Source organism: Felis catus, chromosome F2, assembly GCF_018350175.1.
Source record: "Felis catus isolate Fca126 chromosome F2, F.catus_Fca126_mat1.0, whole genome shotgun sequence".
In the NCBI taxonomy this organism is placed as follows: domain Eukaryota; kingdom Metazoa; phylum Chordata; class Mammalia; order Carnivora; family Felidae; genus Felis; species Felis catus.
The window spans coordinates 51,984,031-51,996,552 of NC_058385.1; the positions used below are offsets into that span (position 1 = coordinate 51,984,031).

Consider the following 12,522-nt stretch of genomic DNA (forward strand, 5'->3'; position numbering starts at 1 on the left):
TTGTTGTTGTTTTGATATAGTGACAGACCCAAAGATCACAGCCTGATTTTTCAGTCACTGGCTGGACAGTATCTCATTTTTCCCTCCCGTTATAGTCTCCCTCTGGGTTTGCCTGTCAGAAACAACTCTGTTGCATTTTAGAGCAAATATACAATGGAGTTGCTTGACCTTTCTATTCTGCAGTCTCTCAGGGCAAGTCGAACTATCAGCTATCTCTTTCCACATTTCATAGCAACAGACAGATCATATTCTTATTCACTACTTTTCCAGCCACCAACTGTTTTGCTCAGTAGGCAGCCATGTTATGGTTGGGAAAGGTAGCCTTCTAACAGACCTAATATTTATTTACCAAAAGCAACCTCTGGGGCTAACCTACAATCATAGGGAGCCTCAATCAAATATTCTCTGTACACCCAGCATGTCTTAAGCATGTCAAGAACTTACAATTAGAAACTTTGATAGAGTGGAATTTATACTCACTCAAGCTCCTGAATGCTTTGGGGCTCTCAGCTTATATTTGGGACATTCATGAAATATGGAAGGAAAACAGCAGTGCAGTGAATGTTATAGTATAATTCAAGATATAAGCCAAGATCTGTGTTAGCGGCAAGTTTCTGTGGTTAAATTAACATTTTTAGTACGTTTAAGTGAAAGTAGCCTTTTATTTTAAAGTGATTAGGCATAGACTTAAAAGAAATGGAAAAAGGGTAAATAAAATCAGACAAAATTTCACTTTCTTTAAGAAAGAGTAAACCACAAACCTACTATATTTTAGTCCATTATAGGGTCTAGAGTTTAAAAAATACATGGGCGGTTTTTGTGGGTTTTTTTTTCCTGTATCCCAGGTTCTCAGTTTTCCTTCCTCAGAAGTCAACTTATTTCTTAACTAGACCAGCTCTCCTTATCCTCAGAATTATCATAGATAATCCATATATCAATCCAACGTAATCCATAGCTCTCCCACTTTATCTAGTACCCCGATCCACCAAAGACCTCTACTATTGGTCACCACTTCTCTGTCTGTAACTTGCCTCCACACCTGTCCCTCTGACCCTTGTTTAATCCTCATTTCACATTCTACTCTTTGACCTCTCAACTGTGTCTTTCTACTTGCACTTATTGAAGTAAATGTATTCCTAGAGAGCAGAAGCCATGTAACATCAGCTGTAACATTAAATATCTCGAAGACGTGAGTGTTGGTGAAATCAACAATATCATTGAGTTTGCTTATTTTGACACAAAGCAAAGGACTTAGCTCTTGAAACACTCATTCTTGGGATGTTCTTTATGAACACAGCTGCCATGCCAGGAAGAGCAACCTAAACCATGTGGATTGACCATATGTAGATACTTTAATCAGTAGTGACAGCTGAGCTCCTGGTCAACAGTCAGTTATATGATTGAAGTCCATTGGGTCTCCAGCTCAGTTGAGTTTTTAGACCCCTCCAGCTCCAGCAGCTGTATCATTGCATCTACATAAGAGATCCTAAGATAGAACCTCCCAGTTGACCCTGGTCAACCCACAGAATACTGTTCCAGATGTCAAAAGTATCTTACTTTTTAACAGGGTAAAGATCATGTGAAGGTTGCAGTTTTGTTAAGACTACTTATGTGTCATAGACTCTAAGTCTAAAGTTCTCTTTTGTCTAGCAAAAGAGCGGACACAGGATTAAAGCAAGAGATGGCTAATGCCCGGGAAAAGACAAAAGCCCCAAATAAGGGTCCTTGCCCCATTTTTATTAGGATCAGAAGGCTTACAAACATGGCGATAGACGTGCACAAAGGGACAATGAATCTGTGGACATTAACTTGTGGTTGTGAGGGAAAGGGGGTCTTGAGGTTATTTGTGGTTAGGGGTTTGGGTTAATACAAAACAAAATCCGGGCACCAGGCAGTCGGCAGGAAGGTTGTTTACAGTGGACATGAGGCAGCACCTCTGTTCATCTTTACTAGCCTAGGGGATGAGACAGATGGCGGAAATAACCTCAGGGTTGACAAGGCACCTTTTCTTTTGTTAACCATCTCTGCTCTGGGCTGCTTTGCCTGCAGCACAGTGGTCCATAGTCCAAGTCACCAATTTACCTAACCTGGCCCTATTCTCCTGTGAAAGCAGCTTTTCTGTTATAGTACTAAATTGGGGGTGCTTTCATCCTAAATATCTAATCTTGTTTATTTCATATACCTATGTATTGGACACCTTTGCACCGTTTCTATTTCAGACCTTTGCCTCTCCCTCTCTATTCTGGGGGCTCTACACCCCCTCTCTATTTTGGAGTACCTTTGCACTTTTCTAGTCCTGGCACCTTTGTGCCTCCCTATTCTTGTGGTGCCTTTTCACCCCCTGTTCTTGGGGTGCCAATCTGATTTTCCCAAACTCGGGTGTGAGCATTGTATAACTTTGTATTTCTTTATGCCTTGTCAACCCATTGGTGTAAGCCTGGGATTCCTAAGCTTATCCCCCACACTTATGGTCTCTTTCATGTAGATAAGGAGTCTTCTAAGAATCTTAAAAGCTATGTCTTACCTACAGTTTCCAGACAAAGAATAGGACATAATGTTTGGCAATACTTACACTAAACATTTACTAATTGTTCACCTGAAAATCAAATTTAACTGGTCTTTTAGTTTATTGCTAAACTTGGCAATCTAGCATACCTTGAATCTCTACCCAATAAAGAATGAAGCTGGTCTCAAAGAGACCTCTTATGTTCCCTATCCATACTTCATTCCTTGACTCTTTATTAAATTGATATGGGAGGCACCTGGGTGGCTCAGTCGGTTAAGCGTCCAACTTCAGCTCAGGTCATGATCTCACGGTCTGTGAGTTCGAGCCCCACGTTGGGCTCTGGGCTGATGGCTCAGAGCCTGGAGCCTGCTTCCAATTCTGTGTCTCCCTCTCTCTCTGCCCCTCCCCCGTTCATGCTCTGTCTCTCTCTCTGTCTCAAAAATAAATAAACATTAACAAAAATTAAAAAAAAATAAATTGATATGGGAAGTAGATTCCCTAGATTAATCAAATCCACTTAAAAGGCTGCAAACTTTTCCCCAAGAGCCTCTGAACAAATATTCATTCCCAACACTCCCAAAATTTTATAAAGTATGTATCTCAATCCCACAAAACAAATCCAAAGGCAAACGAGAACTTGGACTTTGGAAAAACCAAATGTAAATAAAAACACATTTTGAATTAAAAAAAAGCATTTTTTAAAATTTATCTCTGAAGGATACATGAAGGAAAAAGAAACAAAAGAATTTGGATGATTTTCAGCAACAAGTAAAATCTTAAAGTTCATGGGGAAATAATACCAACAGCATTTAATTTTGGGATATTTTTCCATAGTTTACAAAAGACTTTCAGATGATCTAATTTGAATTTCACAAGAAATGTGAAGTGAAGCAGTGATAGATAATTTTTGAATCCTATGGATGTTAACACTGATTGGCATTCAATTTATTATTGTTAAATTGAATAATTATTTCCATTTACCTACAAGGAAACTGATGCTCCAAGAACTATGTTAATTGTTCACTGCCAGAAGTAAATAATACACAAGAAAGTCAGGACTTGAACTTGGTATTTTCACTTTTAAGCACTTTTCCCATTATATTATGGAACCTCTGTGAAAATTCTATAACCAACGAAAATTGATTTTAAAAATAAACAAAAAAGGTATCATAGAAAAAGGTTGATCCAACTATTATTGTGTACCTATTATGTGTCAAGCACTAAGCTAAATGGTTTTGCCCATTTTCTTACTTCACAGGACTACCAGAAAGTTTAAGAATTCATATATCTAAATCTACAAAGCCAAAAATATGAAGATAATTTTAAAAGTTTCAGAGTGCTTAAATGCAAAATGTAAACTTATTTAGTCATTTAACACCTATTTGTTTTTTGTAAAATGTTTGTTTATTTTTGATTGGGGGGGAGGGGCTGAGAGAGGGGAGAGAATCCCAAGCATGCTCCATGCTGCCAGCACAAAGCCCAGTGCTGGGCTTGATCCCACAGCCCTGGAGTCATGATCTGAGCCAAAATCAACAGTTGGACGCCTAACTGACTGAGCCACCTAGGGGCCTCTAACACCTATTTCTTGAGAGCCGATTAAATATCAACTACTTTGGTAGGCTCTAAGAATGTAGATGTGGCCTCGTTGTCTGAGATATTTTAGAGTAGTAGTTGATGGATATAAAATTACAGTCCATGCACTAAAACTGTTATACCTTACTTACTGCAGAGCTCCTTAAATGATCATATAGAATCAATGTACTCTTATTTTAGATAAATTCTAATAAGCTATTTGTTACCCCTTCTAGCACAGGTTGGAACTGCAATGAAGAGGATATGCTTATAGCACTAAGAAGCTAGTTGACCATCTGGCAGTGGAAGAGGACACAGCAGACCCAGCTGCAATTCCATGTGAATTTTAAGGCACCTAATATACTGTCTAAAGATGCATACAAACCACAGTAAGTTGTAAGACCCGAGACTGCCAACTTTTGGCATATTAATTGAGTTGATATTTTTATCCATGGCCCAGATATGTATGTTAAGATACTAAGTAAAATAATGCACTTTAGAAAAATGTGTCAAACTAGGGGTGCATGGGTGGCTTGGTGGGTTAAGCATCTGATCTGAGGTCATGATCTCACAGTTCGTGGGTTCGAGCCCCACGTCAGGCTCTGTGCTGACAGCTCAGAGCCTGGAGCCTGCTTCGTTTAGATTCTTCATCTCCCTCTCTCTGCCCTTCCCCTGCTCTCCCTCTGTCTTTCTCTCATTAATAAATAACAAACATTTAAAAAATTAAAAAAAAAGAAAAAAGTGTCAAAGTAACACATAATTTAAATAAGTAACTGGAAAAATTTCCTATATCAAATATCTTATTCTATGACAATATTAAACAAGATGGAATTATGTTAGGGCACTGAAAGGCAACTGCATATATAAAGCAGTGAAAGTCATTCATTTCTACCCTCATTTTATTTTATTTATTTTATTTTATTTTATTTTATTTTTTTATTATATGAAATTTATTGTCAAATTAGTTTCCATACTACACCCAGTGCTCATCCCAAAAGATGCCCTCTTCAATATCCATCACCTACCCTCCCCTCCCTCCCTCCCACCCCCCATCAACCCTCAGTTTGTTCTCAGTTTTTAACAGTCTCTTATGCTTTGGCTCTCTCCCACTCTAACCTCTTTTTTTTTTCTTTCCCCTCCCCCATGGGTTTCTATTAAGTTTCTCAGGATCCACATAAGAGTGAAACCATATGGTATCTGTCTTTCTCTGTATGGCTTATTTCACTTAGCATCACACTCTCCAGTTCCATCCACATTGCTACAAAGGGCCATATTTCATTTTTTCTCATTGCCACGTAGTACTCCATTGTGTATATAAACCACAATTTCTTTATCCTTTCATCAGTTGATGGACATTTAGGCTCTTTCCACAACTTGGCTATTGTTGAGAGTGCTGCTATAAACATTGGGGTACAAGTGTCCCTATGCATCAGTACTCCTGTATCCCTTGGGTAAATTCCTAGCAGTGCTACTGCTGGGTCATAGGGTTCCACCCTCATTTTAAAGCATGCATCTTTCTGCAAATTATATTGTTGATTTAAATAAAGTTCTAGGTAATTCCTATATTATATGCTAGTATAGGTTGAAAATCTAAGGACAAATTCCAAAATAAACCCAAACAACATAAATTAAGCAACCAGAAAACTTTTCAGTGGCTTAGAGTTCCTCCTTCTGTCGAGATAGGCTACCATAAAGCTCATTCTTCAGAGGTCTTAGAGCAGCTCTCAAACTTTTATCTGTTTTCACACATATGTCAGATGACACTTAAAAAAAAAAATCTAGATGTCAGTTTAAGCACAGTTTACTATAATGGCTTCAGAGTCAATATGGATATGGATATAGTACTTACTCTCCCTGCATTTTCCTTTGCTCTCTTCCTTATTCAAAATTTATCTATCAATAAAACGAGAAAACAATATGATCATCCACATTACCACCATAATGTAATTGCTGGTGTTGTCATGTAAGAGCATGAAACATAAGATAGGTTTGTCTGTTAGGTGCCCTTGACAGATGCATTTGCTAACATTCCTTATTGTTGTATGGAGTTGACTACTCTCAGTTTTTCTGTTTGGCTTTCTTTTTTTTTTCCCCAAGAAATAGCATCTCAATTTTTCTTTCAGTAATCATCTTGCTCTCTGCCCATGTAATTAAGTGGAACCCACTACCTTCTCAGTTCCTCTTCTCCAGGGGAGTGATGATGTAACAAATCAGCATATTTCATCCCCCCTGGAGGCATAAATGGACAAGTGGCCCTAATGATATAATGAGACTCAATCCCAGAGTTTTTCTAGAATTATTGGGAAGGAAAGGTTTGATTTCTATTGGTATTGCTAAGAGAGAAGGTAAGGTGTTGTGCTACTTCTTGGGGAGAGCCTACGTAGGGATAAAATCAACATAAAGGAAAGCAAAGGAAGGAGTTTGGGAGAGTAAAAGTCCACATGACACTGTTTTAGCATCTTGGTCAAGCCATATCTGAAGATGTAGTTATGTTGACTAATAAATTCCTTTTTTTGTTTAAGCCACCTTAAACTGGAATTTTATCATGTAAAATCAATCATTTTAGATTTTTTATATAAATTAGAATTTATTAAAACATGAATTAAATAAAACATAAGTTAGCAGGAGTGATATTATAGAAAAACCCATTATTCTGTTTTAATTTAAGAAAAAATGCATACATTCTGATTCTTTAATTGCAATTATATATTTGTGCCATTTGTGCCACTCACCTCATAGCGCTGTGAAAGAAAGTATGAGTCTAGGCCATTATTTTTCCTTTTCACATGTTTAATTAAATTAAGGAACTTACTACACCTAAGAATGTCCTATGATCTAGCATCGTAAAAAAGCAATTGTTCGGGGCACCTGAGTGGCTCAGTTGGTTAAGTGTCAGACTCTTGGTTTTGGCTCAGGTCATGATCTCACAGTCATGGGCTCTGTGCTGGGCATGGAGACTGCTTGGGATTCTCTCTCCCTCTCTATCTCTGACCCTCCCCCCTCTCAAAAGAAATAAATAAACTTAAAAAAAAAAGCATTTGGTCACCTACCATTCATGAGAAATTCCAGAACAAGTACAACAAAATACTAAACCTAACAGTTGACATCCTCTTGAAACACACAGTATGATATAGCCAAAGCAAGGAGTTCTTGAATTGGATTTAGTAGAGCCTACCCACATAAGACTCAAAAACTGGGAAACAAGATACTTTATTTTACTTTTAAATGCTTCTGATCACCTAGTTCGAAAGTTCTATCGTGGAGGTGTTTTTTTTAACCAATGACTATACTAGCCCAGTATTATGGTAAATCTTTGCATAGAGGCTATTATTAGCTACAAAATTGTTCTTCTAGTGGGGCTAGGAAGATAAATATTTACACCTCTCCCAGGGGAGGATTGTGTTCAGTTTTCTTCCAAATAACTTGTCCATCAGGGTTAACAAGGACATTATAATTGGATCCATTTAATATTATACAATAAATCTTAGTGATCACATATGAGGCTAGCAACACAGACCTAATGAGCTTGAACTTGCAGAGGAAAGATTGTCCTTGCCTCTTATTCCTAAGAAAAACCTTGTCTGAAAAGAATTCTTCCTTTCTCACCTCTTTCTCAAGTCATTTGCAGCCATCTTGCCCACATACCTGCAGGTCTAGATTTACTTCCTTCCTGGACAGGAAATAATCTGCCAAATTAACAAGTCAGCTTTGCCTTAGATTGGGCTGTCTTCTGAATTCTGATCGGAAGTAGTTTTGATTATCACAGGCATCCTTGCCAGGGATTCTTTTCTCTTATTCTCTGACTTTTAACCCACCAAAATCAACGTATATGTGCATGTGAGTGTGTGCGTGTGTGTGTGTGTGTGTGTGCGTGCGCGTGCACGCACATGCATGTGAAAAACAAGTGGCTACTTTATTTATTTTTTAATGTTTGTTCACTTTTGAGAGGCAGAGACAGAGCATGAGCAGGGGAGAGGCAGAGAGAGAGGGGGACACAGAATCTGAAGCAGGCTCCAGGCTCTGAGCTGTCAGCACAGAGCCTGACGCGGAGCTTGAACTCATGAACCTGTGAGATCATGACCTGAGCCGAAGTTGGATGCTCAACCAACTGAGCCACCCAGGCACCCCAAACAAGTGGCTAATTTTAAATGTAAGAGTGGCTTTTTGCCTTATCCCAGGTGGGAGTCCTGATGAGCTTCTGGAAGGAAAGGAATTTCACAGTTCCAGAGGTTCATTGCAGTGATGGATCAAGGACATGATTGGATGACTTGCCTGATGGATCAATAAGAGAATATGTGTTTACTTAACACCAAAGAGGACATAGTCTCTGATGTATTTTATAGTCGCTGTTGTATCTGATAAAAGGGGCTTGTGTGGTGGCAAAGGACATGGATTCTGTAGTAAGATCTGTCTTAAATCCAAACTTAGTGGTGACTTATAGTTTTATAACTTTAGGTGACTCTCTGAATCTCCCTGTGCCTTGGTTTCCTTATTTGTAAAATGGAAAGATAATAAGAATGCTGAAGAGTTTATATTCAATAATGTTGGTGAGATGTTTAGCACCCAGTGGACACCCAATAACTCGCCGTTAGGCTCTGATCCTACCTGAAGGTGGACAGGGCACTTGCTCATGTGGTCAATATCTGTCTGTCTCCTGATCCAATTCCTCAGTGGCAAGTGAAGTGTGACATTAAAACCTTGGCAGTTGAACTCATTACTAAGAATTTGGATTGTGACAGACATCTACATTCTAAATGAGAATGAAATGATCAGCTCACTGTATTCTCTCCATTTCTCTTACATTTTGTGGGATCCAACCCTGAGGGTTAGGATCCACTTCCTGAATTTTGCTGCATCTTTACACAATAGATTTAGAACTGCGTGTTTCCAATCCTTTTGATGATAAACTGATGTTTGTTTTTTGGACCAAACCTGCCGACAGCAGAATAGAAACGATGACATTGAGAATTTTGTTTGTCTCTCATTTACACAGAAACCAATTTGGGAGCCCTGGAGGTCACTTGGAAATTTACTTTTGCCTTCTAGCAGCACTGGACTCAAAACTTTTCAGAAAATGAACAAATGTGTTTTGTTCTTGTTGTCCAATCTTGATTATCTAGTAAATCTAATAGTAACATTGCCAAGAAAGAACATATATTACTTCAGATCTCTCTATTGATCTTCCCTTCTTTGTATGAGATCTAATTTGAATTTTCCAAGCCTAAATGTTCACATACCTATAATTCATAGTAGAAGGTCTTCCAAAAGCTATCTTTGGTTTGCTTGATTCAACATGTACTGTGGAGACTTTGTTCTGCCTTTAGTCATCTAGCGAAATGCCATTTATTAATGCCTTTTTAAAGGGTTTCAGTTATCTTAAACCTTTCTAGTGGTTTGCATATTTACTAGGTATACTCTTTAAAACTCCATAGTAGGGAAAATTTGAAACATAGACAAAAGCAGAGATTACAGCATTGTAAGTCCTATGTACCCCGAATCAGGTCAACCAGGCTCAACAATCATGAGCTAATGGCTAAGCTTGTCTCCCCTCATACATCCCTACTCTCTTTCTATTGTTAGTTTATGTTGAATTAAACTACCAGACAGCAGGGGCGCCTGGGTGGCTCAGTCGGTGGAGCGTCTGACTTTGGCTCAGGTCATGATCTCACAGTTCGTGGGTTTGAGCCCCGCATCAGGCTCTGTGCTGACTGTTTGCTCAGAGCCTGAAGCCTGCTTCAGATTCTGTGTCTCCTACTCTCTCTGCCCCTCCCCCATTCACGCTTTGTCTCACTCTGTTTCTCAAAAATAAATGTAAAAAAAAAAATTAAAAAAAAATAATAAACTACCAGACAGCATATCATTTTATTAATATTTCAGCCAGGCCTGTCTTTCTAAGATTAATTTTAATATATTTCTAACACTACCATCACACCTAAACAATAAACCATCATTCCTTAACATCATGATCAATTAGTTAGGGTTCAAATTCTACCAAACAAGTCATACTTTTAGCTGCCTAAAACTTCGGCTTCTTTTCCCAGGCATGGTTTCCAGAGCTAATCCTCATTTTCTGTGATCACCGCTGGGTGGCCACCCTGTGCCCACCAAGATTCTTTGGAAACCAAGTTGATCCCTTTTTACCCAGAACTCGGGGTATTCCCTGGGGTCATGTGTGCCAAGGCCCAGGAGAGCTTCCTGCTCTGAGAAACAGGGAAGGGGTGGGCCTTGAAAATCCACATACATCCATGAGAGTCTGAACTAGTGGCAGTGGCTAAATACAAGTGGGAATCAGAGAAAGTTTTCTCTTCACCCTTTAGTAAGCTGCATGATGCAAAGGTGTGGCAGAGGTCCTAATTATAGATGAAGGAAACTGCATTGTTTACAGCTGCATCCACACAATCTCCCACCCTCCCCTATCATGCAACCAGGGGGTAGGGAGTAGAAGAGAGAGGCTGGAATTCGTATCTGCCATTCCAGAAAATCATTCCCAATCAATACTAAGGGGGAAAGCAAGAATAAAGCAGTACGGAAGGGATAGGCCATCTCACTAACACTCCCCTCTCCAAACGTCCTCTCTAGGTGATGCCTGTGCCCTAAGAACAATGATGAGAGGCATTTGCACTGAAGTCCCTGCTCAAGTCTGTCTATTGGGAGGGTTCCAGCAGGGAGGTACCAGAGTCAGGAGGCTGGTGGTGGACCTGGAGACTGCTGTATGAGATATCTCAGCAGTAGGCCCTCTCTGCAGGGTAGCAGCTTCCTAGTAACCTAGTGAGAACTGCAGAGAGATGGGGCAGAGAGACAGTCACTGACTCTACTGTCAGAGTCACCTCTAGGCTGTTTGGCCAGAACAGGTCAGCACCTGGGTTGTCTGGGCAGGGACAGGACTTTGCAAAGAAGAGATGCACACGGTATTGGGGTAGGTTGTTTTATAGAGCATAGGGGCAGTGCTCTCCTTGTTCCCAGTAAAACTGACTTCATGTGACTACACCACACAATCACCAAGGAGGAAGAGGACCTCCACCAACCTCTCAAGCCTGAGTGTTCGGGACTCCCCACCTCTCTCTATCCCAGCCGTGGGCAGCTTCTACCACTCCCTCAAAAGCTGTTAGCTCTGGTGACTTCTGACCTTTAGGCTTTCTCCTCTGTTGGCCACACTCATTCTTTTCCTTGTCCAATCCCCACTCCTTTGTCAGGTCTCAGTTTAAAGGCCCTTGGCTCTGGCAAGCCCCCTTTCACCCCAATAGGTGAGAGGCTGCCACCATATGCCCTTGTAGTACGCTGTTTCCCTTATTACACTTCACTTATGCTCTTGCTCATTTGTCTTTCTTCTCTGTTTGACTGTTAACAGCTTAAAAGGCAGGGACCAGCCCTATTTTCCTCATCCCTTTATTCTCAACGCCTGCTACAGTGCCTGACGCAGTAGGTTCTTTTCATTTTTTTTTAATGTTTATTTTTGAGAGAGAGAGCATAAGTGGTGAGGGGCAGAGAGACAGGGAGACCCAGAATCTGAAGCAGACTCTGGGCTCTGAGCTGTCAGCACAGAGCCTGACACAAGGCTCAAACTCCCGAGCTGTGAGGTCATGACCTGAGCAGAAGTCAGACACTCAATCAACTGAGCCACCCAGGCACCCTGACATTTTTCCCGAAACTTCCATGCAAGGGTTCTCATTCTGGATAAACATCTAAGGACTTAATCCCTCTCCAGTGTAACAGACCTTGAAGTATTTGAAGAGAGCTGTCAGTTGTGACCATAGTACCTTTATCTGCAATGTAATTGAGATACCATCTTGAATTTATCTGAAAGTAGAATGGGAATTATTAATTATTTTGAAGGAGAAATGGGGATTTTTTTCTTAGTGTGTAGTGATTATTAATTATAGGGAGTGTATTTATAAAAACCATCTGAAACAGAACTCTGCTAAAAATAATTCCTTTATCACTTTTAACTCACTTTCCCATTCCCAAACACTGCTTCCATAGACTACTACATATAGCAACTAGTCATTATAAACATACTTTAAAGAAAATCCCAGTTTTAAATGTCTCTGTCCTGTAAAAGAGACCCAACCGACTTTATTGGTCAGAAAGAAATGTCACCCAAATTCTTAGCTATTTTGCTATAGACTAGAACCTTGGACCATCTGTTCTATTAATTTATTAATTTGGGTTACCATGATCATGATGATGGATTTTGCTCTAGTCTGAATTCCTCACTTCAAATTGTTGTCAGCTGAATTCATGCACTGGCTTGTTCACAGGTTATAAACAACCAACTCAGTTGCTTTGTTTAGTTCTTAAATCACTTCCCTATTTTTAGAGCATTACCATATTTGAGGAGAATAGGTAACCTTTGATGTCTTGTGCATATGGTGGTTGGAGGTGCCAGCACTTAGGGCTAAGCAGATAATCTCATTCATGAGATGGAAGTATGGGACTGGTTGTGT

At 39.7% G+C, this 12,522-nt stretch overlaps 2 long non-coding RNA genes across 3 annotated transcripts in view; one reads left to right on the forward strand and one right to left on the reverse strand.

Annotated features, from left to right (window-relative positions):
• The window catches only part of LOC123383097, a 24,959-nt gene extending 20,372 nt beyond the window's left edge, over window positions 1-4,587 (forward strand). Inside the window, exon 4 of one of the 2 annotated variants that reach the window (XR_006592461.1) lies at window positions 4,315-4,536. This is a non-coding gene — a long non-coding RNA (uncharacterized LOC123383097). Of the gene's footprint in view, window positions 1-4,314 lie in introns of both variants that reach the window. The other variant, XR_006592460.1, reaches the window with a different exon arrangement.
• The window catches only part of LOC123383096, a 25,909-nt gene extending 16,798 nt beyond the window's left edge, over window positions 1-9,111 (reverse strand). Inside the window, exons 1-2 of the long non-coding RNA XR_006592459.1 lie at window positions 8,684-9,111; window positions 5,928-5,971 (exon numbers count right to left, since the gene is read on the reverse strand). This is a non-coding gene — a long non-coding RNA (uncharacterized LOC123383096). The remainder of the gene's footprint in view (window positions 1-5,927; window positions 5,972-8,683) is intronic.
• Between the last annotated feature and the right edge of the window lie 3,411 nt (window positions 9,112-12,522).